We start from the raw sequence: 25,296 nt of genomic DNA, 5'->3' as shown, positions 1-25,296 counted from the left end.
TTAATCTCTGTTTTTTCAAGAAAAAGAGGAAGAGCAAGCTGATATCATGTCTTCTTTATTAATAGTCTTTGGTTATAGCAGTAGTGTATAGTTGTTGGGTCTCTTGTTGTTGTTGCTGCGGCTGCTCCCCTTTTGCATTCGTGTAAACTGAGTACACAGCCAACGTTAAAAACCTTGAAACATTTCTACTTGAACTAACAACAAACATTGACAACAGAACAGTGCAGCAGCGTGGATCTACAATATGTAGAACAGGAACCAGGGTATGGATTTCATATATTTCGATTATCAAAATATATGAATTCATCCTGTGATATGGTTATTTTGATTTGTAGAGTGCCACCAACGCTAACATTTATTTAAATCACGATAATTATTCCATCCCAAAAACCAATAGATTAGAGATACAAAAAAACCCCATACTCTGTCTATCAGTATTGAAAAACGCCAAAGATTTTTTTAACTATTTTTCAACAAAACTAGTAAAACGAACAGATGTTTCCTCTCTCCAAGTACACCAATATCAGTGTTGCCAACTCCCCAAGGCCAAAAAGCACCAAAAATATAATATAAATTCTAACATACCACCTTCCACCACAAAATCGAAAATTAAATGCACTACTAAAAAAAAACCTTCCGAAGATGTAGTATAGAACTTTTGTGAATTGAATTTTAAGAAGTTAAGGTGGGTATTAAGATCGATCGAGTTTAGTTGCTAAAATAGTCATTTTTTCACAATTACGTTTCTTTCATAATTCATTTTAAGGAATACAAACTTTGTGAAAATTTGCTTTTGGCTATTCCCCATCAAGTTATAATAAAATTTGTAGCAAATATGCATAATTTTATGCCTTTTTTACTGATATAGTTTTCACTTTAGCGGCAAAACTCGAACTTAGCACTCACCATTATGAACCGCTATTCAAGTATACACTTTGATCAGTTTTAATGCTTTCGTCCAATTCATTTTGATCAGTGATGTTTTTCCACTTTCAAAATATTAATATATGGAAGGAGTCTATTGCTAATTTCAGTTGTGCATGCTTTTGTGAATTTAATACAAACGTTTTTAATGACATCTTTACCAAATTCAAAAATTCGACACTCATCGCTCGACTTTCCTACAGAATACCCTAAATAACAATATTAATTAAAAAATAATCAATACCAACTTCATAACAATCAAATTCTATATTTGGCAATACATTTGAGTTTCTTCGGCTCTTGAAAGTCTAATCAAAATTTTTGTATCAATTAAACTTAATACTGTTCAAAATAAAAAAAGCACCAAAAGCACTAAATGAAAATGCCAGAAAGCACCAAGTTGGTGCTTTTTTTGAAAAGGCACCAAAAAGGCAATTTGGTGCTTTTTAGACATCAAAAAGCACTAAATTTGGTGCTAAAAGCACCAAATTGGCAACACTGACCAATATAGCTTAACAACTAAATGCACTGCTATTTCATTGGTGACACTGAGAGTAGAGAGAGAGAGAGAGAGAGAACGAAGATGATTTTTATATCAAACAGCTGTGTATTGGGAATTTATATTAATTGCCACCATTATCACTAAGGCTTGTGGATTAAATCCCTGCTGATTATTTTTGTGCTTTTGAAATAGTCACGTTTTAAATGTCCACAGTTATAGATTTTATGGTTGTTTTTTACTGATTACATATGCCTCTGTAGTTTCTTGTTTGCCTCAGCAAATCTCATATGTCCCATTCTTTAGGATTTTATTCATCTGCTTATAAGCGTTAAATGTCTATCATAATTTTTGTGCTGTCATAAAATAATTTTGTCAAGGTTAAGAATTTTCATGTGATTTACCAAAGTATTGAATTTTGGTCATTACCTTTGAATTTTCTTTTGGTTTAAAACAAACAAAAAAATCATATTGTTCATATTCATTATATGCAGCTTAGTTCATTAGTGAAATTTTTTGCTTATTGGAAAAAGGTGACTCAACAATATTGCACGATATTATTTGTGAGTTGGTCCTTTGAATAAACACCGCCTAGTGCTAAAATCAGTTTAGGTCAAATTCATAGTATAGGGAGTTGTGAAAATTTCAGTAAATTAAATATACATGGTGGCTGAGTTTACATTCGGGTTTACATTCCAAAGAGGTGAGCTGAAAATGTACACCTTCGATTTGCCACCAGAACTCAAGCGCCGATGACGATCAAAATAAATGCCGAATATTATCCGGAAAATGTCCTAAAGGCTGCCGACCATGGTCATTTCAACAGGACACAGCACGCATCAAACAAAAATTAAAATGGAGGTTCTCACCAGTGTTGCCAGTATTGTGTTCTATCCCCCAAAATTTGGGATATTTGTGAGGAATTTCCATAGCGCTAATTTATATTTTACAGAAATGATTTCACCTTCTTATTGACCAACAACCAACCATTTTTATTACAAGTAAATTTTCGTTCATAAATATGAAACTCTCATTTTCATATCTCGAGCATTTGGATCACCGGTCTCCTGGTATTGTGTTTACAAATCTTGATCTTATTGCAGCTCGAAAACTGGTATTACAAAAATGTTTTTTTTTTTTTTAATTTTACTGATTTTCATTTTTTTATTTTATAATCAATATCTTATTGGGGGATTTTTGGAGGAAGAAGAAGAAAGAATCCCAATTTGGGGTCAAGCGCCAAAAAATACCGGCACCTTGCTTCATTTCTACTTTTCTTTTTTAAATATTAAAATGAAAAACTCTAGGGTTTTACTTTGTTGCCACCCTGTATACCAAGGTTTTTTGGGCTGTGAAACCTTGTTAGAAGCTAACAATCACATTGGTCCTCTACACTCTGATGATCCACGCCTAAATAAATAAATAATTTTCGTTTTTGTGTATTTGGTATTATGGTTGGATTACCTTTTATTCACTGTGTACTACACATGCAATTTCTTTTTCCTGCACATTGATTTCCGCAACAACGTCTGTCATCGTGTGTATATTGTTGATACGTGATAATTTCCAATTTTAAAGAGACCAAAGAGATAATAGGTAAATATTCTACATTAGTATGCATTTGCAAAATTGTTTTTTTTTTTTTTTGTTTTATTGTTGTTGGGTTTCTTCGTCAAGTGCCGATGGCTGAAAATGAAAGATAAAACAAAAAACATATGATTATCATTATGAAAAAACCATATGATTATACCGGTTGTCCACTTCTTTCTATTGAATTGCTACAGATGATGAACAGATGGGCAATTTACTATTTTCGAAAAAAACAACAAATACCATTATTAATTTTATTATCTGTGTTTGTAGTTTGATTATCTGGCATTGTGGCATTTTCAAATATTTTGTTATCACTTTTCTGTAGATTAATCTAACAAAAAAAGTATATAAAAGCATGTGAAAAAATCTTAGGCTTATATGAAGTTATCCAACTCCAGCTGTAATTGAATTTCGGAGGATATTCGAGGGTAACTTTTATATTTCAGTATTAGAGAACAAAAATAAATATTATTCAACAAAATTGGCTGCAAAATATTCCCCATTAAGACCTACACTAATAGAAAAAATTACGTTCCAAAACCGTGAACGAACGGTAACAAAATGAAACGGGAACGTTCACGAAAACGGAATGTTCACGACTTCGTCCACGGACGTTCACGATTTCATAAATGGCTTTCGTTTTTCTTTGAGCATGAAAAGCCATAAAATATTCGTTAGACGTTCTTATGGCAACTCCACCTGTGGTGCAATGTGCTAAAACGACTGTTAAAGCGCATGGAGCAGACAATCCAGGTTCGAGCCACAGTAGCGGACTTTTTTTTATAAATTCGTAACCATTACGTTTTCAGATCATGTTAGATTGACACCGTTTGTTCTCCATTTGACACCACATGTGTGTTGTTTAACTTTCATGAACGGATCGTTTTAAAACGTGCACGCTGTTCATGATTTCTTCTATGAGTGCACGTACTTTTGCGTGAGTTTGAACCAATTATGGAAACCTTTAAGACCTACACTAATAGAAAAAATACGTTCCAAAATCGTGAACGGACGGTAACAAAATGAAACGGGAACGTTCACGTAAACGGAATGTTCACGACTTCGTCCACGGACGTTCACGATTTCATAAATGGTTTTTGTTTTTCTTTGACCATGAAAAGCCTCAAAATATTCGTTAGACGTTCTTATGGCAACTCCACCTGTAGTGCAATGTGCTAAAACGACTGTAAAAGCGCATGGAACAGACAATCCAGGTACGAGTCACAGTAACGGACATTTTTTTTATAAATTCGTAACTATTACGTTTTCAGATCATGAACTCTGGTTGTTGTTTTCACAACGCATGGCGTCGTTTTATCGTTGTTAGATTGACACCGTCTGTTCTGCATTTGTCACCACATGTTTGTTGTTTCACTTTCATGAACGGATCGTTTTGAAACGCGCACGCTGTTCATGAGTTCTTCTATGAGTGCACACTAGGGATGCCAGACGTACTCTTTTAAAGAGCACATGTGCTCTTTTTTACAAAATGTGCTCTTAAAACAAGATAGGTCAAAAGAGCACGTAAAAGTGCTCTATTTTTAGTTAAGTGCGCTTTTCATGCATCACAGCAATTATTAATCCCACGCGATTCAATAAATGGTAAAAGTAAACTGAAAATACGTAAATGTCGCACGAAGAGATTTTCCTAGCCGTTATTTTCTAATTAAATAGTGTTTTACTTTATATATCAGGGTCGTAGAAGAGCATGCCGATGTTGCTTCTTAACTTTGTACTCAGTTCTAATTCTGCATTTGTCACCACATGTTTGTTGTTTCACTTTCATGAACGGATCGTTTTGAAACGCGCACGCTGTTCATGAGTTCTTCTATGAGTGCACACTAGGGATGCCAGACGTACTCTTTTAAAGAGCACATGTGCTCTTTTTTACAAAATGTGCTCTTAAAACAAGATAGGTCAAAAGAGCACGTAAAAGTGCTCTATTTTTAGTTAAGTGCGCTTTTCATGCATCACAGCAATTATTAATCCCACGCGATTCAATAAATGGTAAAAGTAAACTGAAAATACGTAAATGTCGCACGAAGAGATTTTCCTAGCCGTTATTTTCTAATTAAATAGTGTTTTACTTTATATATCAGGGAGAAGAGCATGCCGATGTTGCTTCTTAACTTTGTACTCAGTTCTAAATGTAAACAAACTTCTTCAATAACGTTTTTCACAAAAACACCAAAAAATGACTTACAAAGTATCGTAAGAAAATTAGCTTGAGATGAATGTAGGTTATTTTATGTTTATGATATGAACCTTTTTATTATGTTTAAATGAATTATATTTCAATAAATTGGAATTAAATGTTTTTCTGTTATTTGAAAAAGTGTGCTCTATTTTTTTCGTATGTGCTCTTTTTATAAGCTGAATGTACTCTTTTTGCCTCTTCAAAATCTGGCATCCCTAGTGCACACACTTTTGCGTGGGTTTGAACCAATTATGGAAGCCCTTTGCCACTCTGATTGAAGTATCTCCAAATCATGTACTCTGAACGCATCAACCGCTTCTTAAGATGTTGGAGAACTTTGACCCCTCGTTGTATTTGATACCTACAGTACAGTAATCCCTCGATTTACGTCGTCTCGGTTTACGTTGTTTCGATTTACGTCGTCAAATTTTTTGTTCCATTAAACTTCGATTTACGTCGTCGATTTGTTTGCCAACTTTATCAGAAACGCCTTCCATACGTAAAATATGTATCAACGATGATGACATCGAAACATTTTTTTCTGAAATTCTTACCGAAATTACTGAATTACCTTTATTTTTTAAGTTTTTTATTATGTACACGCACATACATACATAAGTGGACTTAGGAGTAAGTAAGAGCAATTGTTAATTCGGTTTACGTCGTTTCGACTAACGTCGTCAAATTCTGGAACCAATCACGACGTAAATCGAGGGATTACTGTAATAAAAAGAAGACATTCATCATCAATTATTCGTTAGACGTTCTTATGGTGACTCCGTCTGTGGTGCAATGTGCTAAGGCGACTATAAACGCGTATGGAGCAGACAATCCAGGTTCGAGTCTCACGGTAGAGAAGACTCATGCAATATTGAATGTATGATGGTTCCATTAATGTCTAAGGTTGTCTCAATCTCACGATGGGTCAAATGACGATCTTGTAATATCAGTTGGCGCACAGCATCAATGGTTTCCGTAACTACAACTGATTTTGGACGACCTTCACGAAATTTGTCTTGGATAGGAGCTTCATCGCCAAAAATTCAATTAAGTGCAACGATAGAATATTGTCGATTTAATCCACGACGAAAATTTTAAAAGTTTAAAAATGTCGAAAAAATTCAAAAAACTAACAAAAGTAAAACGTTTTCGCTTTCCAAACGTTTTTTTCATTGCGTGTACCTTTATCTTTGTAAATGTTCATATAAATATATCTAATTTACGAACAAGATTCTTTCATTCTTAGAATCGCAAGAACTGGACAATTTTCCAATATTACTTTGCATTGAAACAAAAAGAATCCTCATATTGTTATGAATTTTAAATGTTTTGTATTTTTAGTAGACAAAGGGAAGTTCATGAATATATGCATCATACACAAATTACGGTTAACAAACTGAGTCATAAACAATTTAAATTGAGTGTAACGAACCCAAATCAATTGGTTTAGCATAGAAGCCAGCCAATACTACAAGGCAAAGTATATAAATATATTGATTTCAGAATAAAGAAGATGCCAATAAGGTAATCAATTTTAGAATGATGCATTTGTGAAATCAGTGGATGACATCATTTGCAATGTGTTTGTAATTAAAAAAAGAAAATATTTCGACATATCAATAATTATTGGAAAGAAAAATCCAGTATAAGAACTATTCTAGAAACTCCTTTGAATATTTAATTCCATAAATATCAATATTTTTGGTAATGATTTGACATTTGTAATTCGAAACAATTCATTGTTTAACTAAAATTTCGTTATATTTACGAATTTCTTTCATTGCATGAATTATTTCGAACTTTTTCTACCAGTATAACCATTAAATAGCTATTAAAACTTAGCAAACCCCCTGAATTCTAATGTAGCATCCTTCGTCAAGTGGTAAGGTATTTGAACATGTGTTCAGTGTTGCCAACCCCCCAAGGCCAAAAAGCACCAAAAATATATTATAAATTCTAATATACCATCTTCCACCACAAAATCGAAAATTAAATACTCTACTAAAAAAAAAAAAAAAAAAAAAAACTTCCAACGATGTTTTATAGAACTTTTGTGAATTGAATTTTAAGAAGTTAAGGTGGGTATTAATATCGAGTTAAGCTGCTAAAATAGTCATTTTTTCACAATTACAACTTCTTTAATAATTCATTTTAAGGAATACAAACTTTGTGAAAATTTGCTTTTGGCTATTCCCCATCAAGTTATAATAAAATTTGCAGCAAATATGCATAATTCTATGCCTTTTTTATTGATATAGTTTTCACTTTAGCGGCAAAACTCGAACTTAGTACTCACCATTATGAACCGCTATTCAAGTATACACTTTGATCAGTTTTAATGCTTTCGTCCAATTCATTTTGATCAGTGATGTTTTTCAACTTTCAAAATATTAATATATGTAAGGAGTCTATTGCTTATTTCAGTTGTGCGTGCTTTTGTGAATTTAATACAAACGTTTTTAATGACATCTTTACCAAATTCAAAAATTCGACACTCATCGCTCGACTTTCCTACAGAATACCCTAAATAACAATATTAATTAAAAAATGATCAATACCAACTTCATAACAATCAAATTCTATATTTGGCAATAAATTTGAGTTTCTTCGGCTCTTGAAAGTCTAATCAAAATTTTTGTATCAATTAAACTTAATACTGTTCAAAATAAAAAAAAAGCACCAAAAGCACTAAATGAATATGCCAGAAAGCACCAAGTTGGTGCTTTTTTTGAAAAGGCGCCAAAAAGGCGATTTGGTGCTTTTTAGAAATCAAAAAGCACTAAATTTGGTGCTAAAAGCACCAAATTGGCAACACTGCATGTGTTCTCTCTCTCTCTTCCTCTCCCATAGATTTCTCTCAGCTGTTTTTTGTTTTCTAGAGTAGACAAAACAATGGGCATATTTTGCTTGCTTGATATTTTACAAAAAGAAAATTCTTTTTTGCTCTATAGAAGAAGCTTTCAAATTCTAACCAATTTGACCATGTATAACGATAAAAACATTTTCAAATATATATAAGTATATAACTATAAATTGCCTATGCCTACACACCCTCAGGAAAAACCTGTTATCTCTCTTTCTGTATAACTCGCCTTGTATGTGGCTGTCGCATACACTTTAATCTTCTATAGTTTTCTAGTTTGTTTTTCCTTCACCACCCCACAACGCACTTTTCACTCACACACTGACGGCGCTGACAATCACCAGTCGGTCAGTGAAGACAGGCACTCAGTAGGGACAATTAACGTTGCTGGGGTCGACTTCTGTTTATTTAATTTCCCATTCTATTCTATATCTCAAAACAGCTGAGTGGGTAATCCAAAAGTGTTAGAATATGCCTGGGTATGGATGTGTGTGTGTGTGACAATATCGATAATAAAAATAAAAACCACACACGGAAAAATACTTGAAATTATTAGTTGTTTTTTGAGCCGAAAAAAATAAAAGGGAATAAAAAAAACCCAAATTGTATTACATATGTACACTTGAATGGGTGGGGGAGAAGAAATCCGTTTAGTATATGAATTCATGAAAAAGCAAATGATATTTTCCGCAATTGTATGTGTTTTCAAAAGTTCGTATTTTTCAATTTCTGTTACCCCACATCACTTTGTATATAAAATGAAAACATGTTGATGCAAAAATACCATATGATTTCTGACGCTAACGGAGGCAACAGCAGCAGCATTGTCTCTGTTTTTGTCATCTGATGCGCAATGAGTGTAAATAAATAACAGAGAGAAAGTGGTGAATGATGACGGATGATTATGTGGAGAGAGTGAGAGAGTTAATTCGTTCTTAATGTTGAGCAACATAAATCAGGTTTGGCAAAAGTGCAACGCAATAAGAAATCTAAGCCAAATTTTTCAAAATATTTTAATTCTTTTTTTCTGGAAAAGAAAAGTAGTATAGAGATCGAAATAAATATTGGTATATACCCCTACCGGGTATCATTACTACTAGTATTAATGTTCACGCCGAAAATAAGATTGCCTTTTTTAAAACATTTAAAATTATAAATGAAAACAAATATATTTCTGTTAATGTGTATCAATTGATGAAAAAATTATCTGCTTTTAATCGTACTATTTTAATAAAGTAACCGCGGAAATTTCCACGCAGAAAGGGAACATAGTACCGCCCTTAAGAGGAAACTCTTTTTTTGTGTTTAACTGAAACTGGGATTAAACATTTGTATGTAACGCGAGCGGGGGAACGGGATTGGTATACTATTGTTACGGAATAGTACTGATTTAAGCACTTATATTTCAATTTTTCTGTGGGTTTATTTTTTTGTTATTTTTTAACTAAATGACATTGCAAGGTGTACTAGAATTATGCGTGCCGATTACCTAATTACGAGGATGGTCCTAAATGTACTTAGCCTGCTAGAGGAGAGAGAGGAAATCTCTAGATACGATAATGAGGGGGCAGAAGTTCGTAGCCCAATTTGAACAGTTCAATCATGGAAGATGTGACCCTTACAAGGCATAATAGTCAAAGATCAATTGTTTCTTTGCCAAATGTGGTCATTTTTTTCTTCAATTTAAAATATTCAGCTATACAATACCACTCATTCTACAACAATAAATCTTTTTGAATTGCAATTTTTAAGAAAACAAGAGCAAGACTAAAAAAATTATGCGATTTCGAATTACCTTTTTGAACAGCTGTTTTTTCGCATTCTCTATGTTAAATAAATTCTCTCTCTCTCTATTTATCATCATTACATTGTTGTGATGATGACGTTGAGATAAAGTCTCATAAAATTGTTTAATGTTAAGACAAAAAGTGAGTATGAGCGATAGAGAGAAGGGTGTTTGAGATAGGAAAATTTTCCTTGGGTGGAGGTATTGGTTGGTTGGGTATTAAGAAATGGGGAATATTTGCGATAACAGCAAAGTATTAGAAACTACGTAGTAATTTTATGGGAAGGGTAGAGAAGGTATAAATATTTATGTCGCAACATATTTATATGTTGGAATGAATACATATGTGAGTAACCTTGTTGTATTATTTGTTGTTGTCTCGCATTTGAGTGTTTTTATCAAATTTATCATATGGTGTTTGGTTGTTTTTGTTATTTTCAAAAATAAATTCAAACTTTTGTTTTTCGTTTTATTTTTTGTTATCAAAGTGTGACTGACACATATTCATATTGTTTTTTTTTTGTATTTATTTAGTTTAGATATGTTTATATTTATTTACTTTGTTCAAATATTATTATTTACACATTTGTTACTTCATATAGAAATACACATACTCGCACATACATACGCTTCATTTGTTGTATACTAGGTAAAACATAAGTCATCATTTTTATGTTGACGTAGTCATTTTACTTTTCGTTTTTTTTTTTTGCTTTTGCGCTTTTGTAAAAGGTGGTCCAACCATAATGGTCGATTACGTTAAGGGGCTTAAATCAATTATAAAGATTTTTGTTACACACATGGTAATCGTACAAATTAAACATATTTTAGATAATTTTTAACTACACACAAAGGCAAAAATACATTCCTCCCTAATGAAATTTTGGACAAATGACATTCCTATTTGTTATAAATATTTTCTTTAAGAGCAATTGAAACCGACAAATTTTTTTTTGTTTGGTTTTAAAGTAAATTGTTAAGCACCAAAAGAATACAACGTTTATCTAAAATTGAGAAATTTGTGATTTTGAAAATATGGAACTGTGAAGTCTTACAATATTTTTTTTTTTTTTGAAAAATTCCTTTTTAACTAATATAGAATATTCAGGTCGAAAACCTATGTTGTTAGCACCTATATTACCAGTTTATTTTCATAATTCATTATGATTGTAAATATATAAATAAAAAATAATATAGAATATTATTTTACTTTAAAAATTTCATTTTCACGGTATTGCTTTTTGTTTTTAATTTTTTGAAAATATGGAACTGTGAAGTCTTCCGAGTTTTTTTTTTTTTGTGTAAAATTCCTTTTTAACGAATGTAGAATATTATTTTACTTTAACAATTTCATTTTCTTGGTATTGCTTATTTTTATTAAACTTTCATGACATATTTCATTAAAATTTTATTTTATTAAAAAAAAATCTATAAAAGTTAATATTTTCAAAATTAGTACATTGTCACAAAATTTTCTATAAAAATTAATTTTATGCATTTTTTGTATAAAAATTTATAGAAATTTGAAACTATTCGCATAGTTTCTCTCTCCTTAATTACCATGACAATTGTAATGATATAAAACATATTTTATTTTCCATGTACTGTGGTGTAAAAATATTAAGAGCATTTTGTATTTGTAACTAACATTGTACATTATAATCGGGTTCACTCTTTATTTATCTGGTGCTGTCTAACTTTGCCATTGTGCTATGTACTTTTGTTTATTCTGTTGGTAGCTTTATTGTTGTTGTATGGATTTTGCGCTCAGCTGTTTAGAAAGTCTCGGTACTGGTACACAATCAAAGTGTTCGACGACGTCGATGATAATGATGGCGACGACAACGGCGACGTCAACCACATATTCATCCATACATAAAGGTACACGGACATAATACATATGTGCGTGTGTGAGTGTCGTGTTTATACATAGGTTTTCTTTGTGATTATTTCTTATGGGGTTTTCATCTTCTCCTTTTGGATTTTGTATAGGTACTTACTCTGTAGCACCACTTCCCTCAATGTTTTGGTTTTGCTTTCGTTGTATGTATTTATCGCGAGTATTTTCTTGTTTTTGCTTTTGTATATTTAGACTGGTTGGCTGCCTGATTTTGTTTTGTTTAATTTTCATTTCATGTTGCTGTGTTGTTGTTGTTGTTGGTTACTGCTATTTCTTCTTTTTGCGTTCACTTTATAATACTGCGACTTCTAGTTTGCTTTGATTGCTCTGCTGCTGCTTTTATGGCTATGGCAATGCTAATGCTATTTGATGTTGTTGCCTTGCGCTGCAGTAGCAGCAGCAGCTGACTTCACAAAACGAACGAGCAAATGGGTTCTGTATTTTTGTGCTGAGTGTAGTTTTCTCAACAAATCATTCAGTCGTTTTCAAGCAACGTGAGTGTTAACATCTCGTCTAAAAATTCGAAAAGAAATAGCAAATCCTGAAAAATAATTCTCAAGATAAATTTTGAAAAATTGAATTTTACCCAAAACTTCTTTAAAAAAAAAGAACCCCATTGGGAAGAAATTCCACAAAATCCACACGGACGTGTACAAAAGAAGAAAATATACATAAAAGGGGTTGTGTGTAGGGTGAAAAAATCATCAGAATAATAACAGCCGTGTGCTTTCGTTTCGTGGTCGTAGTTTTCTTCAAGGAATATAGTTTTGTTAACAAAGTATGTAATATTTGTGAATGTGATGATGTATTAATAAATCGAGTATAGTTGGAGAAAAAAAAAATAAAATTAAAAAAAAATGCTAAGTAAGAGAATATGAAAGGAAGGAAGAACGTATGGATGGATGGACGGACATCTGTTTTTGCACAGTATAAAAGGAGGAGGTATATGCAGTATAGCCTGTTTGTGTGCTTGACTTTTTAGATGTTTTCTGATTGTCTGTCTGTCTGTTCACCACTGTGCTGTTGTGTATACAAAAGTGTGCAAGCTTTGGAGTATAGTGATTATATAGCAACAACAAATGTTCATTTCGAACACTAAGGCTATGGTCACACTAGGCAAATATTTGACCAAAATGAGTGTCAAACATTTTTCCAGAATCATTTTCCAAATATATGGATACGGTTTTTGAAAAATATTCCTACAATGATGTTAGATATTCAATATGAGCTACAAATGTCTCTTGGTTTGGCTGTGGCGACGGATTCTTTTTTGATTTCTGTCAAATATTTGCCCAGTGTGACCATAGCATAAGAGACTACTGCTGCTGCAGTTAAGTGGGAAGCAAAAAAGAAACTGTGTTTTTGTTGGTTGACTTGTTGGCTGCTTTGACTAACTGGCCATTCGTTAGTTGTTTGGTTGACTGACTGACTGACTGAATGTAGCTCCCCAAGTACAAGTGGTATACCAATTATTTGGTTTGTATAACTCTCATAGTAATAACTTGGGGAACCAACAATACCACTTTCAATAAAAACAAAAAAAACAACAACAATAATAAAGTTTTTGCCACATGCCAAGCAAGGGGATATCTTTAGTCGTTTCCTTCTTCTCCTCACCCCCACTCCTATAAGAAATGTGGTTGAAAATGAAAGAAAATAAAAATTGTTTTCTATTATTGCAATTTTCTTTAACCACAATGGGGTAATTTATTAGTAAGGAAATGAAAAACAAAAACACAATTCGGTCTTCATGTTCAAATGAGTTCCAAAATTATGAGAAATCCCTGATATCCATCAAATTTGAAAAATCTATAGTTAGGATGATATGGAAAAATACAGATGATTGCAATCGAAACCAAAATCAATTTACCTATCACCCATCCAAGGTTTTTGTATGCAAGAGCAGATTTTAATGCCAACAGCAGCAGCAATAGCAGTCACAAAAAAAAAAAAACAAATAATCTCCACACAAAGCCAAAAAGCAAAAAACAAACTTGTTTCCAAGTGAAATTTCTACTGAAACACACAACAAGGTTCCAGCAAAGCACAAAGATACCTATAAAGATATAAAATATCAACTAAAATACAACAACAAATATTATTTATATTTATAGGTAATATAAATAAATAGCAATGCATACTTCAAAGACCCTTATAGTTGATAAAAATACATAAAGGATTTCTTGTCAACAAAATGGAAATACCTGTCTTATTTATAAAATGGCTCTTGTGCATTTTACGATGTTTACATTGTAATCAAGTCAAAGTGATAGTTAGTGCCGTACGTAGCGTACGTGTTATATGAATCAGCTGATTGATGCAATTGCTGTTCTCAATACGTAGCGTAGCATGAGTATGTGTTTGTGTGTGTGTGTGTGTGATTAAATGAGAAAGGGAAATGCAACAGCATTTTGAAATAACGTAAATTAAGGCATTTGAAGCGAATTAATAAAAAACAACATTTCTTTTGACAAATTGAAATTTCCTATGAAATTTTTAATTTTAAGAAATGTGTACATAAACCATTTAAAATAAATTTAAAATTTATTATTTTTATTTATGCTAAAATCTACTCACTTTTATAAAAATTAAATTGTAATTTCCTGGTCTTAAAATAAGAAAAAACGTTAGTAGAAAATTTGAAAACGTCAATGAAATATCCACAGGTACATAAATTTTATTACTTGTTAAAATTCTTCTTAAAAATTTTTCTTGTCAATTTTTATAAAATTGAAATTCGCGTAAAACCCTACAATAGCTGAAGGGTTTTTACTCCCAAATGTAGTGTAGTGTAATAAGCGGGCATTAATGATGTCTTCATATGGGGGTGTTCTCCTTTAATACCTTAACATATTTAACATGTCTGTCAGTCAGAACAGCGGTTCAAAGATTCCCTATTTGTTATGTGGTAAATCTGATTTATATACTGATTATTGCCATAACATGTGGAAATTCCTCTGAATTTGATCAAAAATGCCTACTTTAATTTTAAATCAGTGAAAGCTTTACATTTTGTGCATGCATGTGTTCCTTTTTCGCCAATTTAGACTCGCTTCAAAATTGTTGATCTTCAACCTTGTTAACTTACCTTGATTTACTAAGAATTCCTTCCTTAGCAACATGTCCAACCTATTGAAGGTCAAAATTATGTTTAATGAGGTCAGGGTAGAACATGATTACTTTTTTTTTCCTTTGCTTCCTATTGACCTTAAGGCATACATTTTTAACTGGGTCAGGGCTGATTTAATATTTAGGAGAAGAAAAAAGGGTGATTTTCCCTTGACCCACAAGTTTTTCTTTTTTAAAACTATGTGTAGTGATGGTAAAAAAAACTAATTTTTATTACAATAGTATTTAAGAAACAACCTAATCTAACCTTATAAAGCTAAATAAATAAATGCTTTGAGGTGGGTACTAAGTTCTAATTTAGCAGAATACAATATGTATGTATTTTTTCTTGACAAATGTCATTATTAATTGAAGGAGATGATCCAATCCAAAGCGAACTATTTAGCGAAAGTAAATAATGGTTTAAGTTCCAAACCTTTTAAAAACAGAATTCAAAACAAAAATATAAAAAAATAGATAAATTTTCCTAATTTATTTAAGCAATTCAAAGCCTTCAAAAGTGCGAATTAGCGAACTACAATGAACTACTATCAAATGTGCAAATATTTCACAGAAATCAAACTCTAAATAAAATGTGCAAAATACATATATGACAACGACTATATTATTTTATCAAATCTTAGTAAAACTTAAATTTCATATTTTAAAATTAATTGCTTTAAAAAGTAACCCTAACGAAAAATCTAATTTTCGGATTCGGTACTAACCATCTTAATGTGGGTATTAAGTTCGAGTTTAGGTGATAAAAACGAAATTAAGTCAGTATATTTTATTAAAAATTGATGGGGGGAATATCCCAAAGCAACATTTCACAAAGTTTATATTATATTATTATTATTTATATTATTAGAAAAAAGTAATCGTGAAAAAATTACGATTTTAGCTGCTAAACTCGAACTTAATACTTACCTTTAATGTAAAAATAGCCAAGTCAAAAATATTCAAAACCAAAAACGAGCCAGATAATTTTTACAATTTTTATTTTCCTATCAATAAATTCATATAAAAATTACTAATTTGGCATTTGAAGGACAATTCTACGGAAAAATTGTAGTCAGCTGTTTTCAGCAATGTCACTTACTTACGTCAGTGTTGCCATTGTGTTTATCAGCAAACATTAGTAGGACCTAAACACAAGACAGCATGTTCTGTAGTGTGATCTGCGTTGTTCATCAAATTCCCCTTTGGTATAATATATAGGACCAAATTACTTGGCAACACTGCTCAATTGATTACACGAGGTGAGGTCAATTTGTGGCTAAATATGTACATACTTAAACATTGCCTATACATTTGTTGTTGTTTTAGTTTGTATTATTGAACATTTGTTTGACATTGCTTGCTATAGACTGAAAAAATTAAAATGGACTTGTGATCTGTTTGTTTTTGTTGACGTCGACATAGCTTCCATCTTTTTCTAGGTATGCTGCTTGTATTGCACACATGCATGAAAGCCTCTTCCGTTGCTTTCACATCCTCCCTCCTTTCACTCTGGGCATATACATATGTATATGCTGTGGCTACATTAGGCGGACATTTACCACAAAAACAAATTATAAAACGAAAAAAATATATAATTTTATAATGTTAATTTCTTTCTTCTCCTTTTTGTCAATGATAATGGCCTACAGCGGAATTTGCAAATTAATTTGATCGTAATAGACAATAACATCGGAATAATAAACAATTAAACAAAAAAAAAAAAAAAAAAAAAAAAACAGTTAAGAAAAATTCGTGAAGTGAATACGTAATAAAAAATATAAAAATCAAATCGTTAAAATTGATATAAGGAAATCTCCTCTATCGTATTGAATTAACCAAGATATACATCTTTGATAGGCATAATTGAATAGTAAATGTGTTATGAAACAACTACAAAGACAATTGGAAGATTTCCAATGGTGTATACAACAAAATTCAACAGTTTTCATAACAAAAAACAAACTACCAATCATAAACAATATCATCATCAAAGCACCCAGCATCTTTTCAGTGTTGGTGTAACCGCAACAATACCACCAACTACAATATTGGCACGGGCTAAACAAATTTATTTCTATAATAAAAAAAGTTAAAGTTGTGGAAAATATATCTCATCATCACACAGATAACAGGTCAAAAAAAAAAAAAAACAAGAGAGCCTATTTAACTCAACATATTCACCACCACCTCCCCAACCTCTCTCTATCTCACTCATGGCTGATGAGTCCAACACAATACATTGCCACCACAATAAAGGAAAATTTGTGCTGGCTTGATTGTTGTTCACATACACGAGCACACATATGAAAGCGAATCAACAAAATGAAACAAAATTTTCAAATGTAAAATTGATTACAACAACAGCAGAAGCAGTAATATAAGCAACGGAGATAAAACAAAATATTCTCTTCCTTTCAACAACAAAAAAGCTAAATTGATGAGCGAAGTGTAATAGAGAATAATAGTGGTGATGAGAGTTTGTGTGTATAAATGATTGGCTGACTGTGGATTGGTGCGAGTGGAGTGACCTCCAACATCCGAATTATCAAAATTACAAAAACTAACGCAACAACAACAACAAGGAAAACCAGCATGTAAGTAAAAAGACTATTCTGACCTAATTAATATTATTTGTTATAAGTATATATTCTCATGAAAAATTCCACAATCAATCTTAATCAGCAAATGGACCTCTAATAAAAATTGTTTGTAAATTAATACACCTTATAATAGTTCTTATAATGAACGACAACTAAATACTAAGTAAACTGCCTATTTTCTTGATTATCTCAATAATTCATATACTATTTAACTTATCTCTCTTATCTCTTGGATTCATATCAATCCAAATATAGGGTGTATGAGAGATGTATGTATGTTTTCTTGCTGCAGTTTTTGTTACTGTAATTTAATCAAGAAGAAATAAAATATACATATGTACATACTCATAAGTGTATGTATGTTTGTGAATTTCTATCTCTTTAATTTTTATTTATTATTGTTACGTCGACATTCTTTTCTTTAGTCGTGTTTATTATTGTTGCTGGTTTCCTCATTTCATTCGATCAGTTGTTTTTTGTTTATATTTGTTTGTTTTCTTCCACTACCATTATTTATTTTGATTGTAGTTGTTTTTGCATTTATCTAAAATTCATATGACAGTTCTCCTCACCCATACACTTTTACATGGGAGCTTGCTCTTTCATTGTTGTCTCTCTCTCTCTCTCTCACGATTTCTCGTTTATGTACTATTGTTGATTTGGGAGGGGGTCTGCCCCCTTACGGATTTAAAAGAGACTCCCTCTTGCTTTTATTTTTAACAGACAGTCAATGCCTTTCTTGGACAACTATACACTTGTATTATTGCTTCTTTATCACACATTTCGACATAAAAACATATTTAAGTTTAGGTATACATGTCTGTATGTTTATGTGTTTATAGTTCAAGTAACTGGTTGTTTCTTGCGTTAACACTTTGTGTGACGTTATGAGAAATTAAAATCTATTTCAATGATTCTGGGGACCCATTTTAAGTGTGTAAGTAGATGCGATATATCATGAAAAAAATTATCGAGCTTCCTCAAATAGTTGTCGCAACTATAATACTACGAGAAAAATTTGGCACTGGTTTACAGGTTGATATTTTATAAAAAGGACTTTTTCTTCGGTCACAATAGTAATTAATTGTGAATAATTTGTAATATAAGAAACCTTAAGAAAAAACCCGAAATTGTTCTAGATTTGTTTTGAAAAAATTTTTAGAAATGGAAATAGATAAAAGATAGGGTTTCACTTTTGGGAAACCACCCTTTTTGGCATTTTTTCTCTGTTAATATAATTTTCTGTAATTTTTCTTCAAAAATGCTAACGCATCATATCCTATATTACAATTACATGTATACTCATATTGAATTCTAAGCTAATCCTTTAAAAGCTTGTTAAATATAACCATTTCTCCAATGGTTATGTTTATTGGGTTTGATGTAATAGGTCCCTGTCTTTGGAAGAAACTGTGGCAACCCTATTTTAAAACGTTCACATCGAAGTTTTTTCATGATTGTCTATATCATATATTATGGTATGTACGATGCTCTCTCCCACATGGGTTAATTTTGTGAGTTACTCATACAAAAACAAATCACATTGAAACCTGAAACAAAGATATATCCACAAGAGGCCAAAGATATTCTTAGCAATATAAAATCATATGGGCAAAAATGCACTCTACAATAAGTCTAAACAAAATATCTGGTATTGGTAGATTTTTTTTAAAATTTATTTTAGAATATACAAACGATCATACATACGATGAGAAATGTATGTATTTACGCGTGATACTTTATACATTTGTTCTGGTTTTGGCATATCTTCTGTCTACATACCTACCTTTTTGTATCATATAGTATGCAGCAGTATACTACATTTGTGTCCCAACATTTTGCGTGATAATGTACTACGTACGTCCGTTGTTTTGTATGTTATTCGTATTCTTTGCTATATGCTATGCTATGAAACTCCCTCCTACTTAAATTAAATGAATATGGAACGCACATACATGTACACGCAATAAAAAAATGTCGCCTTACTTACTATTACTCGCTATTGTGGTCTTATGCCTTTATTTTTCTCTATTTATTATCGTGTTAATAACAATTTATTTAAATTAATTACAATCACACATAATGGAAATTATTTGATTCTATTAAAGGCGAAGTCAAAGCATTCATGTCTGTTGTAAATTTATATCCGTCGTATACATAAAATATGATTGAATAAACTTGTCTCCAGGTTTATACACATATGTTGATATGTGAGTATTTTGAGAGTGTATGGTTGGTTAGTATCATAATCCAAATCCCTTTAAACTAAAGTAACATTAACATCCGTTGTAAATTTTTTGAAATTGTTATAACTGATGTTCGTAAACATTTGAAGTCGGTATGTACTTAAATTAATTAGAATTTTACAAATATTAGGAATGTTTGGGTAACTCTAGCAAAACCGTATCCTAATAGGACAAAGTTTTCTTATCTTTTGCTCAGTTTATAAATAGAGAAATGTTATACAGAAACGAAGCAGGCAAGAAGTCTAGAGCTTCCTAAAACTAAATGTAAATTTTCTAAGAAGCTAAGGACATTTTTGCAAATTCTAATGCCAAAATTCTTGGCTTTAATAGTATAGAAATAAAATTTTACGAAATTTGTTTATAGAAATAAAATTTTGAACAAATGTTGACAAAATTTTCTATAGCAAAAAAAATTTTGAAAAAATTTTATATTGCTATAAAATGCTGACATAATTTTCTATAACATTAAATTTTTGACAAAATTTTCTATAGAAATTTTCTATAACATTTTTTTCTCAAAATTTTATTTCTATATAAAATTTTTCTCAAAATTTTATTTCTATATAAAATTTTTCTCAAAATTTTATTTCTATATAAAATTTTGTGAAAATTTTATTTCTATATAAAATTTTGTGAAAATGTTATTTCTATATAATATTTTGTGAAAATTTTATTTCTATATAAAATTTTGTGAAAATTTTATTTCTATATAAAATTTTGTGAAAATTTTATTTCTATATAAAATTTGGGAACATTTTATTTCTATAGAAATTTATTTATTTTTACATATAGAAATAAATATGTAGACATAAATAAATATATAGAAATTTTATTTCTATATATTGAAATAAAATTTTGAAAAATTTTTCTATAGAAATACAATTTTGAGAAAAAATTTTATAGAAATAAAATTTTGAGAAAAAATTTTATAGAAATAAAATTTTGAGAATTTTGAGAATTTATATAGAAATAAAATTTTCACAAAATTTTACATAGAAATAAAATTTTGACAAAATTTTATATAGAAAAAAATTTTATAATTTTTTTTTGTTTTTAATAAAAATTTTACAAAATTTTATATAGAAAACAAATTTTGACAAAATTTTTTTATAGAAATAAAATTTTGACAAAATTTTCTATATCAAAAAATGTTGACAAAATTTTCTATAGCAATAACATTTTGACAAAATTTTATATAGAAAATAAAATTGACAAAATTTTCTATTTTATTTATTTTGCCAAATTTTCTATAGTAATAAAACTAACAAAATAACAATAACAATTTGACAAAATTTTCTATAGAAATAAAATGTTGAGAAAAAATTTCCACTTTTAATTTGTAGAGCAGCGCTTCCCAAATGGGGGGGGCGCGCCCCCCTAGGCACCACGAGGTTCCAGGGGGGGCGCAGCGTCATTTTTTGTTGAGCAGGTTTTGTATAATTAAATTTGTTAAAACAACACTTATTTTTAAGTTCAACAAAACATCAATAATATACTACAAAAGAGCATACCATTCGTATATTTCGAAATGTTCATTTATAAGCACAGTGAGAAAAGAATAGAAGTTACATGCAATTCTATAATTTGTTGTAGGTTTTCCATTATTAGTCGTTCACTTTATTTGCAACGGCTAAATTTTCGCCATGAAATTGATACATTTTTTGGGGGGGCGCGAAGCAAATTGGGTTGGGAAGCTCTGTTATGCTCTATAACAGAGCTTCCCCAACCAATTTGATAGGTAAACAATACCAATAACAAAAATAAAATTTTGACAAAATAGAAATAAAATTTAAAAAAAGTTTTCTATAGTAGTAAAATTTTGACAACTAAAAAGAAATAAAATTTTCTATAGAAATAAATTTTGGACAAAATAAGATTTTCTGTTTGATAGTTTGTTGGTAAAATTATCTCCAAATTTTTGTAGATTATTTTTGGCTCGCGTGGCAACCGTGCTCCATAATGATGGTGGCACTTTTGAGTTCACCACTTGTGGTGGACTTAATTAGTATTGGGGATTGTAGTTCAATGAAACGGTCGATCACTTCAGCTATTTTCCGTTAAATGAACTAGTTCGGTCAGTTAGTACTCTAGTTCATTGTCGGTCAATGACCTGTTCATTTAAAGTTCATTTGTTGCTTTCATCCAGATCATCATGGATGACAAGTATTAAGTTTAGCGTTGATTTATTCATCACATAAAAACACATACGAAAAGAATCCCGAATAACTAATGTACAAAAAAGGAAAGAGAAAATAATTGAGAAAAATTCAAAACTGATACAATGTGCTCGGTAAGATAAACTGACATGGTGAACGGAAAAGAAAGACTGATGAGAACTAGTTCAGCACATTCACTTTAGTGATCCCTTCAATTGAACTAGTTGAACCAACTCTAGACTGAATTGTCTAAGTGAGCCTAAAATATCGGGATATCACGACGATTTATAACTGAAACATGGCATAATTTGTATTCCAACTCGAGTTTATAAAGGACTTTTTTTATAAATTTTATAATTTAAGATTTGTTTCCCAGTTTCACTATCTGTCTTATAAACTAAGCATGCTCAACTGAAATTCAGACATAAAAACTTTGTCAGCCGACATTTGGGTTTCGAACGCTTTGAATATAGACTCAAAGACTCGGGTTTATTACCCTTTCTGATCTCCAAACACAGCTCTTTTTCAAATCATCGTCGGTTTTTTGTCAAAAATGGTGGCATTGCCTTTGTACCTATGTTTCTCTTACTCAAATTGTCGTCAAAAATTTGCTTATATACTTTCAATTGATATCTTTGAACGGCCTGCTATGTCTTTTTTTTAATATTTCACCTCTTACCCCATTTTACTATATCTATACATAGCAATCCTTGATGGTTGATTTCCCTGGAGAAGTATTCGCAAATTCCAATATTTCGTCTTAAAGCCAATTCAGTTTCAAAAAGCAATTTTATTATCACTTGAAATTTCGTTTTATTCATTTTTTTCATAATAAAAAAAATTGTTGATAATAACAAAATATTTATTTAATAACTAAAATATTTGAAATATGTACACTTTTGATCCTTTGTGAAATATTTTCAATGATTGCATAAGTCTTACTATAATCAGAGACGCAAATATTTGCGCCTTTCAATCTAAAACATTAGTCTCTTGTACATTTTAATCCTTTTAAGTTTTGTTTTGCAATTCACACATGTTTGTTAAATGTCATGGCGCTCATTTTTCTTTGTCCTATTTTCTTATTAATTCGTCTCTGTGTGAACAAAAAAAAAAACATATTCCAAAAATCTAATTCTCATGATCTCTAATACGAAACGAAGCGAACAATGATTCAAAATGGGCATCACATACAACAAATGATACAAACACTTCGAAAATCAAGTGGGAAAAATGACGTCATATCATATTGGTTTTTAACGTTAGAACATTTGTTGAGGAGACATATTCGAGGTTTCTATTAATCACCTAAAATATAAGGCTAGCCGATTAGCCAACAAGACACAAAAGCAGATGTTTTTCTTGTTATTGGGTAACAACATCATCGTCATCATCATCCACACAAAGATCGAACGACGATAGTCTGCGCTTGGTCGGTCGGTCAGTATGGCGACATTGGAACCGTAAAGAATATGGATGCTAAAACTATTTCAAGCCATTTCCATTACCATAGGAGTGATTATGAATATTAATTACAAATGAGTCTAATTTATTAATTGATCAAATTTTCTCTCTTTCTTTTCAGAATGTGTGAATTTATACTGAAAATGATATTTCTTTAACCCATTGCAGTAAGTCTGTAGGCAGCAGGTTTACAACAAAAGATTGCGGTAAGACTTTTTTTTAATTTGAAAACATTTTTTTATATGATACTTAAATATGAAAAGTAATTGATATATATTGCCATAAATTAGCTATACCATCAACTACTTATAACTTTTTGTTTTTACTTTTTTCTGAACACATATTGCATACGTTCGATTCCTACTCGATAGCAAAATATGAAGTGACTTGCTTGAAATTCGAGATAGAAAAACCAAAATCAAAACCCAAATTGTTTAGAATTCGAGCGAATGTTTTTTTTTTGTTTATCGAATATGTTTTCGTAGAATTTACGGGAACAATGCATTAATTTTTATTAAATTTAATTTAATCTGAACCTATTCGATATTGTTAACTGGGTTATAAGTATATTTCTATCACATATGGGATTTTTACTTTCTACTAAATTGCAAAATCTTTTCTTGTTTTCTCATCGTTAAATTCTCTCTTATCATAACAATAGGTTTCCTCAATTGTTTTCTTATTACATTAACTTTTCCACACACACTCTCGTTCCCTCTCTCTCTCTCTCTCACTCTCACCCTTTCTGTCTTTTCTCATCCTCTATTTCTATTATTCTTGGGGTGTGTTTTTTATGCGGGGGCCAATTCACCTCCAATATGTTTTGTGCATGTGTGCGTTTGTGTGTGTTTGGGGAAAATGAGAACAACAAAAGTTAACTGTATATACACGAGAGAGTTGTTGGTTGTGTCCCAGCAGCGAAAAACACTACTATGGAGGTCTGATTTATGTGCTGATTTTGCCGTCGAAGGGCCTCTCCGTATCATTCCAAATTCATATATTTTTGTGGTCGCTAAAAAACAAAATCACGAAATAATTTGTACTTAAAGTCTCTAAAAAAATCACCAGCAATAAGTACCGTTAAATAACAAAAACACCTTTCGGAACATCATAAGAATATTTGTAGAAAACTTTAGACGTATTTATAGTACATAGTAATCTGCTTATTTGACACATCGGTCATTTCTAATTATTATTTCATGATAAATGGGAAATAATAAGTACTCGACGAAGCATTTAAAAGAAAAAATTGTAAGTGATTACAATAAAGGTGAATCAGTCACAACAATTGCAAACAAAATAAAAAAAGATACATTATTTTCCTATGAAAAGTAACCTATGTACATCGTTAAATACACAATTTATCATGAATTAAATTTGCTGCTCATAATGTCAATGCATTCGATAAAATAAACAACCAAAAAATATGTTATTCGTTGTTTACATAACGATGTATTGATTGTTATCTGCACAGAAAACAACACAAACGATTGGAAATGTAGTTTAAAGCGACTTCCGAATAGCTTGGTTGTTATTTATCTTGTTATCCCTTCTTGACGATGCGATACATCGTTAAAATTGAATACATTATCCCACTACAGGCTCACCAGACCCCATAAATAAAGGTGGTCGACAGAGAAAGAACAATAAACGGGACGATCACTTGCACTGAAAAAACAGTGAACCCACCAGGAAAGATAACTTTCGATTAATTTTAGAAAATTTGGAACTTTTTTAGAAAATTTTAACTAAACGGTATTACAAGCGCTGGCATCACTCCGATATGGCAAAAATAAGTAAATATTTTTCGACAAATTCAAGAAAATTTATTAGACATAACTAAATTTTTTCAGTAGTTGAAGAAAATTTTGTAGTTTTAAGAGAAATCTTGGAGTTCAAAATTGCAACAATGTCTTTAGTGATATACGAAGTTCATGATGGACACATTTTTGGTAAA

General features: G+C 30.9%; 1 protein-coding gene across 3 annotated transcripts in view; it reads left to right on the top strand.

Moving 5' to 3' along the window:
• atos (atos homolog atossa) overlaps window positions 1–25,296 on the top strand; it is a 101,826-nt gene that overhangs the window by 48,756 nt on the left and 27,774 nt on the right. Inside the window, exons 1-3 of one of the 3 annotated variants that reach the window (XM_075311095.1) lie at window positions 12,240–12,540; window positions 16,731–17,467; window positions 23,461–23,545. The gene's annotated coding sequence lies outside the window, so the exon portion shown is untranslated. Of the gene's footprint in view, window positions 1–12,239; window positions 12,541–16,522; window positions 17,468–23,460; window positions 23,546–25,296 lie in introns of those variants that run through there. The other 2 variants (XM_075311094.1, XM_075311096.1) reach the window with 2 other exon arrangements.

This window comes from Haematobia irritans, chromosome 5, assembly GCF_050003625.1.
Source record: "Haematobia irritans isolate KBUSLIRL chromosome 5, ASM5000362v1, whole genome shotgun sequence".
Taxonomy (NCBI): Eukaryota; Metazoa; Arthropoda; class Insecta; order Diptera; family Muscidae; genus Haematobia; species Haematobia irritans.
The sequence above is the reverse complement of the archived record's forward strand: the minus strand, read 5'-3'. Positions and strand labels throughout refer to the sequence as shown.